Below are 21,285 nucleotides of genomic sequence, written 5' to 3'. Positions count from 1 at the left end.
GGGTTTGTTTCAGTAGCGCTTTCCATAAGTTTACTAACGCACATACATTGTCGAAGGTGTTCGCAGCCAGAATCACTAGGGTGTTATAGGTTTTCCAGGTTGTATGGCCATGTTCCAGCAGCATTTTCTCCTGACATTTTGTCTGCATCAGTGGCTGGCATCTTCAAAGGATCTATGACAGGGATGGCGAACCTTTTTGAGACCGAATGCCCAAACTGAAACCCAAACCCCACTTATTTATCACAAAGTGCCAACCCGGCAATTTAACCTGAATGCTGAGGTTTTAGTTTAGAAAAAAACGGTTGGCTCCCTCTTCCTCCACCCCACCCACTCGAGAAGGGGCCAGTCTGCTGTAGACTCCAGCAACTCCCACGCGCACCACTTTGTGCCTCTCTAGCATCTCTGCCTCCTCAGCACGCCCCCCTCCCCCAGGCAGCAGCCACCTGTAGCACAGGCACCAGGCCCGCCAGCCAAGTCCTCCCTACTCACTGCAATGCGTGCAAATCATGCTCAGTGGCCCAGGGCAGCCTAGATGTGTGTGTGGGATTTTCCACCCCCACATGACGAACTCTGTGTTTGCGTGCCCACAGAGAGGGCTACGAGTGCCACCTCTGGCACCCGTGCCATAGGTTCGCCATCACTGATCTATGATCCTGTGAAGATGCCAGCCACAGATGCAGGTGAAATGTCAGGAGAAACGTAAGAAGAAAATGCTACTGGAACACCCTACTGGAACACTCTTACGCACATACAATCAGACAACTGATTTTCTTTATACAAGCAAGAATTTTACAGGCAATAATCATCATGTTATATTCAAAACATGTTCACTCCGATATGTGATTTAAACCCCACATTTATCCAGGCACTGGTTCTTAGTTTCATTTGAAAAGTGAACGTGCACTGGCTCTTACACATAGGTGTATGTAAATGCAGAATGTACATGAATTGATTATTACATGTGAACAAGGCTAGAGTCAGGCAGCTTCGTGTGTTCAAGGGGGAGAAACTGATAACCCCACCTCAAGTAAGAGGGTGGAAAGTTTAACCCGATAGTCAGCAAATGCAAAAGATTATTTCCAGCCATTTCTGCAAACAGCGACTAACCTTCATCCAGCTCGTAGTGATCTGTCTCTGATGTTCACTCCACTGGGATGTCTCCAACCCCATCGTTTCTATAGAAACAGAAGACTCAGATGGGCCAAGGACTCAACAGAGTGCAAACCATTTGCAAATGGACCAGGCCGCCATGATCATGCAAGTCATGCTAAAAATACTTGCCAAAGGAAAATAACAGGAGTAAGTTTGTTTCTGAGTTGGTTGTGGTGGGTTTTCTGGGCTGTGTGGCCGTGGTCTGGTGGGTCTTGTTCCTAACGTTTCGCCTGCATCTGTGGCTGGCATCTTCAGAGGTGTGTCACAGAGAAAAGTCTGTTTCACACTGTGTCCAGTGAGAAGGGATGTTTTAGTGGGGCATAAAATTGTCATGTCCCCGGGTGGGGAACCAATCAGTAAGTGTTTGGGTGGAACTTGCTATGCAAAGGTGTGATTGAGTGCATTGTATTGCAGGTGGGGGGTTTTCAGTCCAGGGAGTGATTCACATTTGCATTCGTGTCTGAGAATCCCGTGTGCTAAGCAAGCCCATTATGCTTCCTAGCATTATACTGGAACAAGAGAGAAAAGATATCTTAAAGGTCTACATATCAACTTGGTTCGTCAAGTGTCTCATGTTTGTGTTCACCATAAACTGGCCCTTTGACATGCTCAGAGCAGCTGGGGAAGGGACAGAGAAGAATTTGTCCTATATGCCTTGCAGGATGAAGGAAATAAGAGCCATGCTACTAATGGTGCTGGACTCATATGGCTGTCAACTCCAAGTCAGGAAATTCTTGGAGGTTTGTGGAGGGTAGGATCTGTGTAGGTAGCTCAACAGGGCATAACGCCATAAATCCACCTTCCAAAGCAGCCATTTTATCTAAGGGAACTGGTTATCTGGAGATCAGTTGTATTTCTGGGAGATTTCCAGGCAACACCTGGGGGTTGGCAATCATTTGCTGGAGTAGTTACACAGCAACACAGTTTTTTAAAGTGTTGTTGGGAGGAAAAGACACAAGTAAGACTGAGGAAGGGATTACTGCCCATCCTGTCTTGTCATCTACTGAATACCACCCCGCCCCCAGGTGGGGAATTACCAGGCTCCATTCCTCCAGTCAAGACATTGAAAAGTCGGGTGGAATGGCCTGTGTACATAGTGATGCTCCAGAAATTTCCCCAGGCTCTATGGTAAAGACTACAGAAACTAGGGGAGGTAGCCTAGAGTGTGACCTGGAGGCAACATCATGTCCTCCTCAAACTTTACCTTCACACACACACACCCCATTTGTCAGCAGTTGCTTAGGCAGCATTGGGAACCCTAATCGAAAAGGTGCCATCTTCAAAGCCATAATCCATAAAGCAATTGTGGAGAAGTTAAGACATGAGCTGCCAGGAGAATCTAATCTTCTTAGCATCTCAGTGTTGCTCCTTGAGGACTGGGCAATGCCCTGTCCCAGCAAATAAAACCATCTTCTATAGAAATGGTCCACAATGAAAGGAACAATGACTTCCCAGTCTTAGCATCCCACACACAGATGTAAGTTCATATGAAAAAGCCACTATATAGAACATTAATCCTTTCAATATGTTTGTGTAATATATAGTTCAATCACAAACCAAAAAATCCATAATACATTGTTGGGAAAACTTATTAGGTATAGATCCGGGAATACTTACAATGATGCTGATTTTCTGTGACTCCAATGGTGTTTCTTCTTTTTCTTTATTTATTTATTCGTCCAGGGATCAGTTCAACCTAAACAAGAACAACATCACAACGTTAGCATCTGAGAAACATTTTTTTTAAAAAAATAATAGCTTCAACTGTGTTGGCAGAGTCAAACACCTCACCTGGTAACAGAAGTCATGCTCAGACTTGGACTGAGCAAGTTTGATTCCCCACTCCTCCATACAAGTGGCCGAGTCTTGTCTGGTGAACTAGATTTGTTTCCCCCACTCCTACATTCCTGCTAGATGATCTTGAGCTAGTCACAGTTCATTCAGAACTCTCTCAGCCCCACCTCCCTCACAAAATGTCTGTTGTGGAGAGAAGAAAGGAAATGAATTTGTAGGCTGCCTTGAGTCTCCTTACAGGAGGAGGAGGAGGAGGAGGAGGAGTTTGGATTATACCCCACCTTTCTCTCCTGTAAGAGACTCAAGGTGGCTTACCAACTCCTTTCCCTTCCTATCCCGACAACAGACACCTTGTGAGGAAGGTGGGCCTTAGAGAGTTCTGAATGGTGAGTAGGCCAAGGTCGCCCAGCAGGAATGTAGGAGTATGGAAACACATCTGGATCTTTAAGCCCCATATGGAGGCTGGCAACCCGATCTTGCATGTATGTGCATACATCCATCTGTATGAAAGTGCCAACACAATTTCACTTTACAAATAAAACTGGGGACCAGTACCTAGATAATTGTGGGATTTAAATCACATGTTCAGTTGTTCATGAATTGAACATGTGTGAATTATTCAGTGCACATATAAAGAATAATCATGTGTACACTGTACATGGATTGGACTAGCATTCATTGTAACTTGTGAACAGGGCTTGTGTGCATGCAAGAGGGTTTTTTTGTTACCTTCATGCAAAACACCTTGTAGAATTAAAAAGGGGTGGGGTGGGGGGCTGCTGAGAATTGTGATGACAAAAGGAAGATAGGGAACACATTTAAATTGAGATTCCATCTCCCAAACCCATCCCGTTTTGTCACATTAAGAAATAAAGCGGAATCAATTAAGAAAGTGGCAATAAAAACCTGAGCAAAATAAAATGGAAACAGCCACCAAATTTCTTTTATGGCCTCACTAAAATGACAAAGTGGCCTTTTAAGTCTCCTCCCACTTGCCAGGAACAAAGAAACGAGAGGGAAGGACAAAAACCAAACGCTTCTGAATAAATAATGAAGCACATTTCGGTCTAATCCTCTGACCTTGAGAAGCATCCTCAAATGAGATTGGTTAAAACAGTATCCCTATTGTAGTACAGGCCTTTACAAAATTGTCTGGAGTTGGCCTTCCAGATGCCACAAAGAGTTTTGAGGCATGTTCAATGCTAAGGTTCTGGCGGCCTCAGCTTTTCGCTGTAAGGATGTCTTCCACAGGTTGAGAGATAAACTTAGCGAGCAAATAATTGGGCCATGAAGCCAAGGAAGATAACTCTAATTCCTTTCCTCACCTCTCCCAATGTGTACAATGGATACAAGCACAGCCTGGAACCTCTCCCAAATAGTGATGGGCACGATACATGAAAGCGCTCACACCCTGGACTTAATATTTTGCACTGAGACTTTGAGGGAATGTTTGGTTTCAGGGCTGGAACCAAAGCCTGACCACTACCTATGTCAAGCCAAGGTGAATGTGGCTCCAGAACCCCGCATGGAGGCACAGTTAAAATGGTCTACCTCTGGAGGCTCATGAATTCTACTACTAAATTTTGTTTGATATGACAGGTGCCAGTTGGAGGAGGAGGACAGGGAGGAGGAGGAGGAGTTGGATTTATATCCCCCTTCTCTCCTGTAAGGAGACGCAAAGGAGCTTACAAACTCCTTTCCCTTCCCCCCTCACAACAAACACCCTGTGAGGTAGATTGAGAGAACTCAGAAGAGCCCAAGGTCAACCAGCTGGCATGTGTTGGAGTGCACAGGCTAATCTGAATTCACCAGATAAGCCTCTGCCACTCAGGTGGAGGACTGGGGAATCAAACCCAGTTCCTCCAGATTAGAGTACATCTGCTCTTAACCACTACACCACTAGTGCTCCCAAAGCTTAATTTAGCTGTAGCATCCCAAAGCTTAGTTAAGCTGGTGGTGGTTGTTTCATTGCAATTCGAGCCTCACCCAGAGGCCTAGGACATTATAATGTATTGGCTTAGGATTTGTGCGTATCCCAGCAGGGCCTCCTTCTGAATCTGACAGACGTTGATTGTGTCGATTTGAAAATGTTTCAAGTGCTGCCCTAGTGCTTTATTGGATTTTATATCCCACCTTGCCCACTGCAGGCTCAGTAACGCTTACAGCTTTAAAATGCATTACAACAAATAACAAATTAAAACATTTCCCAAATTACAAAACAAATTCAGTGTTTATCCGGTTGGATCGAGACATCTACAGTCCCAAAATCTTAATTTATCAGGTACCATTTTGTTTGTGTAATCCGCCTTGAGCTCCTGTGAGAAAGGCAGACTATAAATAACAAAAAGTTTATAAATAATGACCCAAACGTTTTGCCGGAAAGTCTGTGCGTAAATGCTCCAAGGTTCCTTTCTCTACCATTTCCTATTTTTAATTCTCAAGAAGTACTAAATTGCAATTTATAGCATCAGAGCCCAGTGTTTACAGTTGGCATCATCAAGCTTCTATCAGGGACCCGCTGATAACTAGAGAACTGGGGGCAAGGCAGAAAACAGGTCTGGGATCCTGGCCTCTCTCAGTTTTGGATGTTCGCCCCCTTGCAGTTTCTCACAAAACAAGTGAGCTGGCACAGGAGAGGGGCAAGGAGATTGGCACCGCTACCCAACGCAAAACAGGAAGACACAAAACGGCTGCAAAGAACTGGGAGAAAAACTACAATTCATAAACTGCCGTTCATAAGTTTACAAGAAGAAGAGTTTGGATTCATACCCCACTTTTCTCTCCTGTAAGGAGACTTAAGGTGACTTGCAAGCTCCTCTCCCTTCCTCTCCCCACAACGCACACCTTGTGAGGTAGGAGGGGCTGAGAGAGTTCCAAAGAACTGTGACTAGCCCAAGGTCACACAGCAGGAAGGTAGGAGTGTGGAAACACATCTGGTTCACCTGATAAGCCTCTGCCACTTAGGTGGCGGAGTGGGGAATCAAACCTGGTTTTCCAGATTAGAACCCACCTGCTCTTAACCACTAAACCACACTGGCTCTTTATTGCATTTATTGCTGTTGATGATGTTGTGCGCTGTCCTGAGCCCACATGTGGAAGGCTGGCCTATCAAATGAAATAAATGAATGAATGAATGAATGAATGAATGAATGAATGAATGAATGAATGAATGAATGAATGAATGAATGAATGAATGAATGAATGAATGAATGAATGAATGAATGAATGAATGAATGAATGAATGAATCCACCCCCCCCCCACCCCCCCCCCACCCCCCCCCCCACCCCCCCCCCCCCCCCCCCCCCCCCCCCCCCCCCCCCCCCCCACCCCCCCCCCCCAACCACCCCCCCACCCCCACCCCCCCCCCCCCACCCCCCACCCAACCGACCCCCCCCCCCCCCCACCCCCCCCCCCCCCCCCCCCCCCCCCCCCCCACCCCCCCCCCCCCCCACCCCCCCCCCCCCCCACCCCCCCCCCCCCCCACCCCCCCCCCCCCCCACCCCCCCCCCCCCCCACCCCCCCCCCCCCCCACCCCCCCCCCCCCCCACCCCCCCCCCCCCCCACCCCCCCCCCCCCCCACCCCCCCCCCCCCCCACCCCCCCCCCCCCCCACCCCCCCCCCCCCCCACCCCCCCCCCCCCCCACCATTGGCCATGCTGGCAGAGGCTGATGGGAATTGTAGTCCATGAACATCTGGAGTGCCATAGGTTCACCCCCACTGGTCTAAGGTGACCACTGACAGCCCTGAATCTCACCACCATCATACATGAGGCCACTACATAGGGCATTATGTGTTCTGAAATCGACATGTCTAGGAGAGCACAGGGCTCATCCACTCCCTGGGTGCAAGAGATGGCTCATGAACCTGGCATCTACACATGCAGGAAGTATACATGCATACATTCCCTTCCTGTGCCTGGGAACATCTGAAAATGCTGCAGGGAGGAAACCTATACACGTATCGAATCTAACTGAATAGCTTATTATGGCCACAAGGCCAGCAAAAAACCTATGCACGTAGATTCAGTGGCCAGGAGTCAATAGTCATAGGAACACATGTGCCTGCCTTCATCTGGAACATGTTGATTTCAACATGCCTAACATCATGTGTACAGGACTTCAGTGAAGCATTCTTCAGGACTTCAGAAGGCCATTGCTTTCACCTCCTGCATGTGAGCTCCCAAAGGCACCTGGTGGGCCACTGTGAGTAGCAGAATGCTGGACTAGGAGGACTCTGGTCTGATCCAGCAGGCTAGTTCTTATGTTCTTATGTTCTAAGCACTGAACACAGGCTGCATTGCTAACTAGATGCTCCATAGGTAGCAGGATACAGTCATGCTGCCCCAACAGTGTTCACCATGCCAAGATGGGCAATGGAGAAGGGACATTTATCCATCAGCAGGGCAAATGGCTGAGGCCCAAGGAGCATAAGCAGTTTCAGAGATGTTGGAAAGAACTGCCAATTGCAAATGGAAAAACAAAAGACCACAATGCCGACGTCTCTCCATTCCAGCAAAATCAAATTACAACCACAGTTAAACAATTGTATTACTCCTCATTTAGCAGCCAGATCTGATTCCCACGGGAGTCAAAAGGTCAGCTTTTCCCATCCCTGCTCTCATTAATTCACAAGCGTCTCCTTCTCAGAACCAACTTCCCTGTGTCTGCGATCGCTCACCAGGTCAGGAGAGTTTGCACACATTGCCGCGTTGCAGCACGGGTGCCTCCAAATTGCTACGAGACACCACAGCCTGCTTTCATGTTCTTCCGAACAGCGGGCGGTTGCTTGAAAAATCTCCCCACTCTTTATGCCCGTTTCATTTTCCAAAGAGCCAACACCTTTCACAGCGAGGGATGCTTCAGAAGAACATCACGGATTCTGTTTGGCTTGAAGCCTTTGTTGAACACAGTGGCAGCTTTTTCAGTGGCATTTCTGGGGCGTTTGCCAGGTTCCAAATCATACACTGGAACAGGGTGGCCCCTTCCGCTGTCAAAGAGAAGGAGTCACGAAGGTCAGATTGAAGCAGCAGTCATCACAATGAGGCCAAAGTCACAGGATTGGGTCGTACCAGCTATTCTGCTTGGCCTCACCAAGCAGCGTACTGTCCCTGAACTACATAGCTTTAACCCAAATGGCTCTCAGGATCTAGTCTAGGCACGTATACCCTAGACTTCATGGTCTTACAAAGCCCTCCTTTAGGTGGTAATGCATACTTTAAAAAATTACACATTCGGCAATTTTGTCACTTCTTTCAAATACAAAGGAGGAAATCCAACTCGTACGTACTCAGAAGTAAATTCCTGTGTCAGAGTTGACAACCTACAGGTGGGGGCCAGGAGCCTGTGTGGAATTACAATTGCTCTCTAAAATACGGACAGCGGGTCGCCGGAGGCAAATGGAAACTTCAGGGACAGATGCAATGGGGTCGCGTAGCTGATCTCCTGCCCCTGCCCAAACTCTGCCCTCCACAGATTGTCCCCTAATCTTCAGGAATTTCCCCAGCTGGAGCTAGCAACCCAACCCACTGTGCTCCACAAGGCTTGGTAATAATAGCTTGCCCTTGGGACAACCTTTATGAGCCTGCGAGCTAGGTCCCTGGCTTCTCCTTCAAAGGCTGGTCCTGGCCACACCATTGCCACCATCGCTTTTTGGTTGCCAGAGAGGGTCCCGGACCTCCCTTCACCCACAGAAAATCTGGTGCAATCTGACAAACCAGAACTAGACACGATGGGTATTTGAAGTTACTGATAGAAGAAAAGCGGGTAAGGTAGGGTGGTGATGTGCTTGTCTGTGAAGGAGTGTGCTTTAAAAATATGACAGAGGCAAACTGCTTTGATTAATTAGTCTGGGGAGAAAGGCTGGTAGCTTTTGCACGTTGCTCAAACCATGGGACAGTGTGGATTCTTATGTTCTGAAACAGAACATAAGGATCCATACAATCCTATGGTTTGTCTGCTTAACTCAAACTTCAAACGGGCGGACTAAAATTTACTCAAGGTAGAGCTGCAAAGCTCAACTGAAGTCAGGCGATTCCCCAAGCCTAGTTCCTGGCCCGCATTTTACCATAGAGTTTCCAGCAATTCCTAGACTAACCTTTGTCCCTTCCAGGTAGCTCTAGGAATTGCTAGCAGCTCTAAGGTAAGAACTTCCTCTAGAGCAGGGGTCTGCAACCTGCGGCTCTCCAGATGTTCATAGACTTCAAATCCCATCAGCCCCTGCCACCATGGCCAATTTGGGATTTGTAGTCCATGAACATCTGGAGAGCCGCAGGTTACAGACCCCTGCTCTAGATAATTTTTCTTTTTAATTTTTCTCCCAGTACACTGCCCCACTGGTTGACAGACCCCTAACTCAAGGCCAACGTACACATTATGTTTTTGATGAGTAGGGTTCAGACCCAACTTGCCTTTCCTGCAATTGCACAGCAGCTATGGGGAAAGGCATTCTTAAAAGTCCATTAAAGGGTGACAGTGTGGGGGGGAGAATGGGCTCCTGCCTCCCCCCATCCCATCATCCCAAACCCAATCAAGCTTCTGGGGACTTTAAAAGTGCTGAAATATGCGAGTCCAATATAGCACCATGCAAATGCTAAGTAACACAATGGAGCGCCAATATAGATTTTGGGAGATGGAGGTTCCACATCTTCACTCTGCTTCAAGTATTCACATTTTTCTCAGTCTCACCTTCCTCACAGGTTTATTGTGAAGATACAATAGGTGAGACCCATGTATATCAACTTAAGATGGAACAAGATGGATAAAAAGTGTACTGGGTAGCATTTTCCAAAAAGCTGAGGGCGGTGTATATGTTCTCTATCCTGCCCCACCATTTTATCCTCACAAAGACCCTGAGAAGATGCTCCAAAAATCTCTGTTTTCCAGAACCTCTCCCAAGCAAACCTCTATTTTGTTCCTAATCTCCCTTCCCCCAACTCCTTGCTAAAATTTCACCAGGATCTGTTGCCTGAGTTACTGTTATCCTCTGCAAGGTTTCTAGAAGATAATTAAATCTCTGAATGAAGAAAGAATGCATCTTGTTAGGAAAGTAGCTTCATTCCTGGCCTTCAGGACTAAAGTATTTCTGAGGGATTTTGAGGGAGGACAGCAGCAATATGTACAGTTTGGTTCTATGTCTGACTTTTATTCTGGTTTTCATTTTATTCAAGGGTGTTGTTGAAGCAAAGTGTGTTTTCAACCTTTGCCACTGAATCCAAATTTATTTGAATTGCCAGAAACGGTTGCTTAGAACCTTTGTGAGGCAGCACAGTGTAGTGGTTTCAGAGCCAAATCAGGGTCTTTCTGAGATATTTATGCCCAGTTTTTCTCCCTAAGAGAACATTTTCTCCCTCATCATTCTCCCCTTATCCGTTTTATCTTCACCATGACCACTCCGTGAGGTAGACTGCGAGGTAGACTTACAGACTGTGACTGGTCCTAGGTCACCTAGCGAATCTTTCATTTCAGAACGGGGGTTCGAACCTGGGTTTTCCAGATCCTATCCTAGCCCAACACTTTAACTATTACACCAAGAAACTGAGGTTCAAATCTCCACTCTGCCCTGAAAGATCCTTGGGTGCCCTTGGGCACCCTATTATACGTTATCTCAGTCTGACTTACCTTCCAGATTTGTTGTGACAATATAACGTAGAACCCTGAACACTTTGGAATTAAGGTACGATATGAACGTGGCAAAAACACGGCCAGTGGTAACAGTCAGCAAACAAAACTGGACCAATATAACTGCAAGCTCTTGTTGCTAAATAGGTGGTTTCAGCTCTGACTTTAGGGGACAATCAGCCACATTGAAAGTTAAAATATAAAATGCTCCTCCAATTAAGTGAACGGCCACTTGTCCAAGCAGTTTGCAAAACCGTAATAAGGAAAACAAAGTGGGGAGGGAAAAAAAATTGCAGCCCATTTCTGCCACAACAGAAAGACCTGTGCAGCTATTTCCCTGTGGCAGTGGCTTTAAATAGCAGGCCAGCTACCTCGTTATAGCCTCACTTCTCTATTTTTGTATGCGGTGACTCAAGAAAAACAACAGTTGGTATTCTTGAGCGGCAAATCAGAGTTCCTGCAATCCTTTACTGCAGGAGGCAGCTCTGAATCCCTGCAGTGACCTGACATGCCCTGATGCCAGAATCCAAACATCATGTGTGGCTACATTTTATGTATAGCATCTTTGGGGCGACTGCTCCCAATCGCTTCGATTTGGATAGAACAGGACACACAATAAGACAGAAAAGGCACAGAGAAAGATAGGATGTTTGCCCTTCTGGACTCTCACCCTTCAAACCTTTTTTTAAAAAATCAGAAACGTGGTCACAATGAGTCAAAATCTCCTCTCACACACCAACCAAAGACAATTAGATTCGAGTCCACTAGCACCTTACAGACCAACAAGGTTTTCAGGTTATAGGTTTTCGAGAGTCAAAGCTGCATTAATCAGATCTAATAGTGGTTTGAATCATAGAGTTGGGAGAGACCACAAGGGCCATCTCCCTGCCGTGAAGGGAACACACAATCAAAGCACCCTTGGCAGATGGCCATCCAGCCTCTGATTAAAATCCCACAAAGAAGGAGACTCCACCACACTCTGAGGCAGTGAATTCCACTGTCAAACAGCCCTGGCTGTCAAGAAGTTCTTCCTAATGTTTTGGTGGGAATCTCTTTTCCTGTACCTTGAATCCATTACTACTTGTCTTTGTCTCTGGAGCAGCAGAAAACATGACACCTCTTAAAATATTTAAACATGGCTATCATATCACCCCTTAACCTTCTCTTCTCCAGGCTAAACATACCCAGTTCCCTAAGCTGCTCCTCATAGGGCAGTGGTGGCGAACCTTTGGCACTCCAGATGTTGGCCATGTTGGCAGGGACTGATGGGAATTGTAGTCCATAACATCTGGAGTGCCAAAGATTCGCCATCACGGTCATAGGGCATGGAATTCAGACCTTTTACCATTTTAGCCTCCCTCCTCTGGACCCGTTCCAACTTGTTAATATCCTTCTTGAAATGCCCAAAACTGGACACAGTATTCCAGGTGAAGTTTGACCAATGCAGAATAGAGTGGTATTGCCATTGCTTTCCTCTGTATAGCAACATTGGTATTCCTTGGTGGTCTCCCATCTTAGTACAAGACCCTGCTTGGCTTTGGAGATCTGATGAGATTACACCAGCCTGGGCCATTCAGGTCTGACCATCTAAAAAAATATAGGCTCAGAGTGCTGTAGAACCATGCAGAGAAAGGAGATTGGGTTTAACCCTTCAACTTCCTCTTCACTTTACGATTCCAATCCAGTTCTCCTGGTTGATTACCATTTTCAATTTTTAAAAATCTATGCATTCCAAAAAAAATGCATTCCATGTATCATGTTCTCCATGCATTCCATGTATCACTCCATCTATGCATTCCATGTATCACGCTCTCTGAGAGGCTAGCAGCAGACTGGGGAAGAAGTACAGGATTCAATCCAGTTTGAATCCTGAGTAGTAGTTGAAGCGTTAAGCCCCCTTTCCTTTTCCTAAACAGCCCTGAGGCAAACTGAGGCCACATTAGCTTGCCATTGTATTTTATTTATTTATACCTCACTTGGAGGTCTGAAACAATCTCGCAACATCATCCTCCCCTCTTGTATTTCATTTAACAACCACTCTGCAAGGAATATTATACTGAGAGTCAGTAACTGGCAACAGTGAGAATTTGAACCCAGATCTCTAAAATAAAAGTCCAACACCTTTAACCACTACACCACACTGGGCTTCAACTCAGGTCTCTTCAATGCTAGCATTCATCTATCTGTCTGGTCAGTAACTCTAATAGGTTGGAATTTTCTACTTCAGATCTATAAAAGTTGAACTACAATTTATATCACTAGGAATCAGGGACTTTGGCGAACAGACAGAACAAAAAACTATTTTACAACTGAGACGGTCACAGTAAACTGGGTCTCTTGCAGGTGATGGCTGCCCTCTGCCAAGTTTGGCTTCCCTACACTTGAGTCTACACAGCAGGTCTCTGAGCAGACAACAGAGGATTTGTAATACTATCCTAACAGAGAACATATACAGCAGAGACACCTGAGTAATTTTATTACAGCTGCAAATAAATTTTAAGCGGACTCACACATCACTGTCTTCAATTGCTTTGAAGCACCATAATGAATAAATAAATTTAAATAATTTATGCTCTCTGCGGGGAAAGCACAGACCATCCTTTCATGGTTCATTCCACTGAATACACAGGAATTCACTAAGAATGTCTGTGTTATTCATGCCATTTAGAGACTGATTATATGATAAACACACATCGGGAACTTTGGGCGGGGGTTGACCGAAAAAGAGAAAAACATCTGGGGAAGCTGGACCTGGGAACAGGAAAAGTGATGAGTAGGAAAGTCTGCATTGTAGTCCTCCTCCCAGCAGGTTTTCCTGCATGGGGTTAAAAATATGGTTAAATGTGCATTTTGAACCCCTCGGAGGATCAGACCACTAGGCATTTTGAACAAATAAATAAATCCAACCCTACCAAGTTATTTTTCTGGTGCTGGATCTCCAGTCCATATAATTGACATGTTGGCTATCTCCATCTATCCATCTATCCATCTATCCATCTATCCATCTATCCATCTATCCATCTATCCATCTATCCATCTATCCATCTTTCTTTCTTTCTTTCTTTCTTTCTTTCTTTCTTTCTTTCTTTCTTTCTTTCTTTCTTTCTTTCTTTCTTTCTTTCTTGGGAAAAATATGTTTTACAAACTGAAAAGTCTGAAGTTTGAAAAATAAGTCAAGGATTTTCCTGTTGTACAGTTGAGAATTAAAGGCAGAGAGCCAGTAGCATCCCCAGCCATTTCACAAATTTATATTAGCAAACATGAACCAGAATCCACGCCAAATACAAGACTGTCTCACTTTTCAGCTATGATTATAATCTTACAACTGACTGTATGATACAATCTCACCTACTGCTGCCTAGCTCTCCCTTATCCTAGAAAGGTTCACTTTGAAACCCGAGATTGGATAATTTAGAAATAGTGTTTGTTGGCAATTCAAAATTCTTGCTAGAATCAGCAGAGCTAATGTCATGTAGGGCCAAAACTATACGTTTTTTAACCAACCATACAGGAAAAGAGAAAGAGAGAGAGAGAGAGGGAGACAGAGAGAGAGAGACAGAAAGAAAGAGAGAGAGAGAGAGAGAGAGAGAGAGAGAGAGAGAGAGAGAGGGAGGGAGGGAGGGAGGGAGGGAGAGAGAGAGAGAGAGAGAGAAAGAAAGAAAGAAAGAAAGAAAGAAAGAAAGAAAGAAAGAAAGAAAGAAAGAAAGAAAGAAAGAAAGAAAGAAAGAAAGAAAGAGAAAGAAAGAAAGAAAGAAAGAAAGAAAGAAAGAAAGAAAGAAAGAAAGAAAGAAAGAAAGAAAGAAAGAAAGAAAGAAAGAAAGAAAGAAAGAAAGAAAGAAAGAAAGAAAGAAAGAGTTTCTGAAAAATGCTAGAGGGTTCCTCCCTCTGTGTCACTTCTGGTTTAAACTAAAAGTGATTGAAGATTGGAAACAGAAAGTACAACAACTGCATACAATTGATAGAATAAGTTATCAAATATGCAATTTACCCTTTGAAATGTATAAGATGAATTGGAATTTATGGGTGGAATATGTTAAGAGAAACAAAGATGTACATGTTTTATCTATAGAGTATTGAAATACCGGTAATAGCTAATATAATACTGTGAAATAAAGAACTACATAACAGAATAGATTATTCTGAGATCATTTTAAGGAAAAAAGATGGAGTTTATAGTAGTGTCAGTAGAACTGTTTGTTTTAAATTATTGTTTAGTTAAACAATATCCTATTGTTTGTTATGATACTTTATTCAGATATGACATATTTTGGTGATGATTATGTGTACTATAAGATTTATGTAAATGATTTGATAAAATCTTAACAATAAAGTAAAATAAAAGTTATTAAAGGTTGCCAGCATTGCCCCCTGCCCCCAACTTCTCCCCGGGGAACAGTAGTTTGACAATCCTACCCACAACTGCGGTGAGGGAACTGCTTCTTAAAGCACTGCAGTTGCTCAATCGAGACTAAGGCACGCAAGGAGAATGAAGCCATTTCTGTGAAACCGTGTACCCATTTGGAGTGATCGTACTGATACATTATTTGACAGCATTTAAGTTTGCACAGAACTGTACTGATGTTCGTCCTTTTATATTGCAAGCGGATAATTTCCCAATTGCAAAGGCACTGCGGACTGCAAGAGACTCCGTCTCTAATTGTAACAAGTGCCTTGCACGGAACCTGTCCCCCAAATAAATTTTGTATATGCTTATAATTAAGGCTTTGTTTTCCTCCCAACTCTGTGTGGAGTCCTCATTAGTTGTAATTTATTTGTAGTACAGTGTACTACACGCAGGTTGGTTTTTTCTACATGCTATCTTATGGTTTATAGTTGAAGCTCGGTGAGGCATTTGTTACGTTACATAAAATTTGTTATTTAGGTCTTTCTGACTACCATTTAACTTTGGCCAAGGTCACCGTGGTTATATTTGTATCTGGATTGTTCCGTCTGTGTTGGCATGACTTCATTGATGAAGGGAGGAGAGGCCTCCTCTCCCTCCCTTATGCCTGCAATTTTCCTGAGCCAAAATTGCCCCAGGGAGCATTATTTACCTCACATTAAAGCATCACATATACAGATCACCACACAGGCAGCGCTTTTTTGAAGCAGAGATGTCGGGGATTGAACCTAGGGCCTTCTGTGCGCACAGCTGGTGCTCTGCCACAGAGCCACAGACACCACAAACAACAGCCCTGTTGATGTGAGCAGATCTGACTCCAAAGCCCTGTCGCCCAGTGACTAATCCCAGTACCTAAGCCAGCCAGAGGCCCGTGTGTGCCGAAACTGAAAGTGGATTTTTTCCTGCCCCCGAATCCTTCAATCTGTAAGATTTAATGCCTCCCTTTAAATACACTAAAGAGGTTAAACGGCCCAAAAGGCTTCTGGGTTCCTGTGACTCATCCTCCACAAGGAAGGCAATGAGGCATCGCTATAAAATATTAAAGTTAATAGGTCTCTCTGCCCCAAGACCGAAAGAAATACGCAATGTGCTAACAGGCCCCAGATTCCTCCCTCGATTCTGAAAGTTGCTAATGACCTTCAGGGTCCAGAAGGAGATGTCAGTGGTGTTAACGCAGGTACTGCATTTTATTCACTGCAAATTGCTGCTTAGTGGATTTTTGAAAAAAAAATTATGACAACTGGGATCTCCTTTCCCTGCCACAGGCTGGCCCCGTACGGTAGAAGCCAACTGGCATGGCGAAAAAATGATCCCAACGGAATCCAACAGGGCCAAGAACAACAATGTGAGTATCCAGTCAGTGGATAAAAAGTCCTCTCCTTGAAGGTCAAATTAAAAACAAGCAAGCACCAAAAAAAATAGTCAGTTCTGCCAGACCCACATTTGACGCTGAACGACCGTCTACTAGTCTACCGGGTATCAAACAGGAAAGACTGTCCTTTGCATTCTGGGAAAGTATGATGCAAGAATTAAGAGACACGCTCCCTTGGAAAAGCGGGGCGGGAGGGGACACACCACCTCCAATATTTTATAGGCAGGCATCATCCGACTATTTTGCAGGCAAAAGGCTGAGATGCGATTTCAGGAAAAAACAAAAAGAAACCAGATTTAGGCAGATTATGCACAAGATGTCTATGCTTGATGGGGGTGGGATGTTAATTACAGCAAGATTTCTTGTACCAACGTATTTGTTGGAGCCCCGCTTTCATTTTCCAGTCTTCCTGTGGCAAGTGAGGCCAGTTCTAGCACGGCTCTTAATTTGCCTCACTGCCAGAGCAGGCAGATTTGCCAGTGAGCACAGCTTTGCCCCAGACATCTTCCCTCCATCCCCATCCAGCCTTCCCACATCTTCACACTGCTTTGTACGCCTTCCCCCTCGCTCCCTCCTTCCATGTTGCCAGTTCCTTCCTGCTTCTCTAAGCACACATAACAAGATATCAATATCTCGATATCATGATACATCAGAGAGAGCTTTTGCAAGGAACAGAACAAACAGGGTTTCTTTTTGGCTTTGCCACACCTCCCATGTTCAACTTCGCCCTCCCTGATGATTGAGAGGGCTTTTAAAAAACTTTATTTCCAACAAGACTCTATTCTAAAACAAGCCTCTCTTCTCAGAGAGAGAGAGAGAGAGAGTGAGTGAGTGAGTGAGTGAGTGAGTGAGTGAGTGAGTGAGTGAGTGAGTGAGTGAGTGAGTGAGTGAGTGAGTGAGTGAGTGAGTGAGTGAGTGAGTGAGTGCGTGCGTGCGTGCGTGCGTGCGTGCGTGCAGTGGCTTATTTGTCCGGGTACATGGGGTAACCCGTGTCCCTGGGTGCAACTAATCTGGTCATGTGGGGGCACAAAATCGGCCCCCCACGTGACCAGATCCCTTTGTCGCATGGCAGCTGCTGAGATGAGGGGCTGAAGGCTGACTCGTGAGCAAGCTGCTCGGCCTCTAACTCACAAGTAAGCTGCTGGGGGCTCCGCACTGCGACAGGGGGACGCCCAGAGGGGGTTTCGTGTCTGGGTGCCATTTGGCCCCCATACGCCTCTGGAGAAAGGGAAAGGAATATCAGCCCTTGTCTTGGGACTACTGAGTGTGATGAGCTCTGTGCCTTTAAGGTTATTGATGGGTGGAGTTAAGAGAAGCAGAGACACTTCTTTGCAGTTAAGAGAAGCAGACAAATTGCACAGCAGACTGTAGGCTGCCTCCTCGTGTGTAAACACAGAATGCGAGGAGACCCCACCACAAGACCACTGTGCAGTGAAGAGCCCTGAGGAAAGCGTTCCATGGATAATTGGCCCTTATTTTTCTTTACTACACTATTCATATATTCCAGTGTATCCCATATCGAGAGCTAGAGTTGTGCAGTGGTTAAGGTGTCGGATTAGGAGCTGGGAAACGCAGGTCTGAATCCTCTCCAGTGCCATGGAACTTGCTGGGTGACCTTGGGTCAGTCATACACTTTCAGCTCTAAACCTGGCTAGTATTTTGATGGCAGACCTCCAAGGAATACCAAAGTGCTGCAGAGCCTGGCAGTGGAAAACCATTTCCGAAAATCTTAAAAAAACCACATCAGCCAAGAATTGTTTGAAGAATTGTTTGCTTAAAATAATCGTAAAAAACCACATCAGCCAAGAATTGTTTGAAGAATTGTTTACTTAAAATAAATTACGGAACATAAAATTCCTCTAAGAAACCAAGCATTTTAAAGTATGAAAAATGTTATCACTGAAACATCAACAAGATTAGAATCTATTTATTTATACCCCACCTTTCTCCCCAATGGGGACCAAAGCTTACATTACCTCACAACAACCCTGTGAAGTAGGTTAGATTAGTGTGTGTGACTGGCTACATGATCATCCAGTAAGCCTCTATGGCAGAGTGAAGATTCGAACTCACATCTCCCAGATCCTAGGTTGAGACTCTTAACCATGCCAGCTCTCATCTATCTAGTCTACATACATATTCTAACACACTCGCAGCTCTGCTGATGTTTGTTAGGAAAAATTTAACATGCTGAGATGCTCCAGTATCAATCTCATGCGAAGACAACTTAATCCCCAGGGTTTATTGTGATGTCTGAATGCAGCTTTTACACCTATGGCTTGCGCACATGTAAGGAAGATTTGAGAAAAACCCCTGTTTCGCAAGCTCCTTAGAACTACATTCCCTTAGGTAGGGTGCTCCTGTTTTAAATATTTGTACACAGTTTTTAAAATCTTCTAACTGTTGTGATCAGTAGATCTACAGGAATATGGATTAAATTTTAGCGTTCTCCCTGATAAATGTGTTTTCTGCATGCAGGGACTTTTTGTGGGAGTGCATCTGAACAAGTGATTGTTTCACTGATTACCGATATGGCTGGAGACTGGAGTAAGCAATATATCTCCCATGAGGTCATAAGTTGAGCACTATGACATCATTTGAAAACACAACAGCATAGAGTATCTCAAGTACCTCCAACGACCACCACTAGAGGGAACCATGTTATTGCAAAGTGGCCAGTACTCAGCCTGGCACCTGGGAAACCAGTTTTGCACTGCCAAAATAGGAGAAGCGGCTACCTGTTTCATAAGCCAAGCAGGCCAGAGGTGCAGAAATACTACCAATAACTATCTAGTCCAGACAGGTCCTGCTGAGAACAGAAGGGAAGTATTTTGTTTTCTGGATTGCCGAATACCTGTTAACCACGGGTTATTTATCCTCAGCTATGCATCCTTGCAGTTCCCGTCGACACTGCAGATTCTAAAAGCTCTATGAAAGATCTGTTCCAGTTCATGAAACGCACTCATTGGAATTTAACAGGCTAACACATTGGCTTAGTTTTTCCCAAAAGGGCAAACTTGCAACAGAGCTAGAGAAACTTGAAGTACGCAATGCTAATAAACTTCTCCTCCCCCACCCCCATGCAGAAAAATGTAATGTCCTGAAGGATTCTAATTCACCCTTCTACCTGACATGCTAGCTTTCTATACACAGAGAGTTTTAATAAATAACAATTAGGTATAGAGGTAGATTAGGAATAGAGGTAGATTAGGAATTACGGGATACACTGCACTTTCTATTGGTTTCTTTTTGGGACAGCCCTTAAAATAACCCCTTTTTATATGTTTTACATGGAGGAGAATTTAAATTCTTCCCCATCCCATGCATCATCCAAAATGGCAAGGTCTTCGGAAGATTATGTGTCTCTTGTAACATGCTTTAAGCATGGGCTAAGGGGTGTCAAATTCGCGTCCCTCCAGACGTTCATGAACTACAATTCCCATCAGTCCCTCCCAACATGAGCATTGGCTATGCTGGAAAGGGCTGATGGGAATTGTAGTTCATGAACATCTGGAGGGCCGCGAGTTTGACACCTGTAGGCTAAAGGATATAAGTGGTTTAATTTAACTAGGTAAGAAACCAAGAATTAAATTTAAAAATATGCACGATGCAAAGGAAAGAGGAAGTTTCTTGCTGTCAAATTTAAAATTATCTTTTGAAGCTGCTGTATTGATGCGGAGAAGGGAATGAGTGCTGTTGAAAAATACCAAAAGTCTGGATTTAGAGGGATTTGATAGGAGATTTGAGTGGCATGGATATTGGTAATGTGAGAAGGAAAAGATGCATAGAGAGTTTTCTAATCACTTTGTCAGAAAAGTCTTCCCTGGGTATGGCTGAAATATAAAAAGTTTATAACAACTGCAATGCCATTACGGTTCTCCTGTGTTGAAGCTTTTTCTGGGAAAGAAGTTAATATATAGCAGAACTGGGCTACCTATGCAGAACTGCTGAATTTCTGGAATGGTAAATGGGAACTTAAGTCTATGCCTGAGATAAATGATACTGGGGAAAAAATGGTTCCATCATTACCAATTACTGGAGACATTTAAAACTGACCAAAGGAATATGGGTTTTGACGCACAAATGAAAGTAATATATGTACAAACGATGGGAAACTGATTACCAAAATGTAGAAGACGTTATTGAAATGGGATACAGAAGATGAGGTAAAGTCCATAATGACTAAATGGGCCCAAAATGTTGGCAGGAATATACAAATGGAGCAGTGGGAGAGCCTTTGGAAGAGTGATTTGAAGTTCACAGTATGCTATTACCATAAAATGATGAATAGATGGTATGTGACGCCAAAAAAAAACCTGGCAAAAAATGTATAAAGGTATATTGAGGGATCCTTTTTTCAGATGCGGTGGTTGTGTACAGAAGCCAAATCTTTTTGAGAAATAATACTAAAAGAAATACAAAAGATTTTGAAAATAACGATTTTTAATTGGGACTTTTGGGAGATGATATCCCAAATCAATGCAGACTCCTTTTCATGTACCTCTCTGCTGCAGCAAGGACGTTGTATGCACAGAAAATGAGAGATAATAAAATATCAACAAAGGAAGACTTGATATTGAAAGCCACAGAACATTTAGAAATGGCAAAACTGAGAACTTTTATAAGAGACAGTAATACAGAAAAGTGTACAGAAAACTGGAAACCTTTTACGAACCATCAATTGAAAACATATGGTAGAGAAAAAAATTCAGGATTTGAGATCTAAGCGAAAACAGCAGAATGAGTTAGAATATCAGTAATGATATTTGATATTTCTGCATGCAGGGGTATTTGAGAAATTGTTTTATTTTAAATATATGTGCAAACCTAGAATGGGTTAGAATTCAACAGTGAGATAGCTGGAAGCCACTGTATGGGTATATGGTATTCAGTTCAGTTAGTTAGAACTGCTTGTGTTTAGATATTGTCAAATGTGTGTTTTATTCTT

The 21,285-nt window shown here is 44.2% G+C and overlaps 1 protein-coding gene across 5 annotated transcripts in view; it reads right to left on the bottom strand.

Moving 5' to 3' along the window:
• The window catches only part of HIVEP3 (HIVEP zinc finger 3), a 149,812-nt gene that overhangs the window by 70,462 nt on the left and 58,065 nt on the right, over positions 1-21,285 (bottom strand). For 4 of the 5 annotated variants that reach the window (XM_048500501.1, XM_048500502.1, XM_048500504.1 and 1 more), the window contains 2 exons: positions 2,770-2,848; positions 1,108-1,175 (listed from right to left, as the gene is read on the bottom strand). The gene's annotated coding sequence lies outside the window, so the exon portion shown is untranslated. Of the gene's footprint in view, positions 1-1,107; positions 1,176-2,769; positions 3,032-21,285 lie in introns of those variants that run through there. The other variant, XM_048500500.1, reaches the window with a different exon arrangement.

This window comes from Sphaerodactylus townsendi, linkage group LG06 (genome assembly GCF_021028975.2).
Source record: "Sphaerodactylus townsendi isolate TG3544 linkage group LG06, MPM_Stown_v2.3, whole genome shotgun sequence".
In the NCBI taxonomy this organism is placed as follows: domain Eukaryota; kingdom Metazoa; phylum Chordata; class Lepidosauria; order Squamata; family Sphaerodactylidae; genus Sphaerodactylus; species Sphaerodactylus townsendi.
Note: the sequence above shows the minus strand (reverse complement) of the source record. Positions and strands in the feature narration are given on the sequence as shown.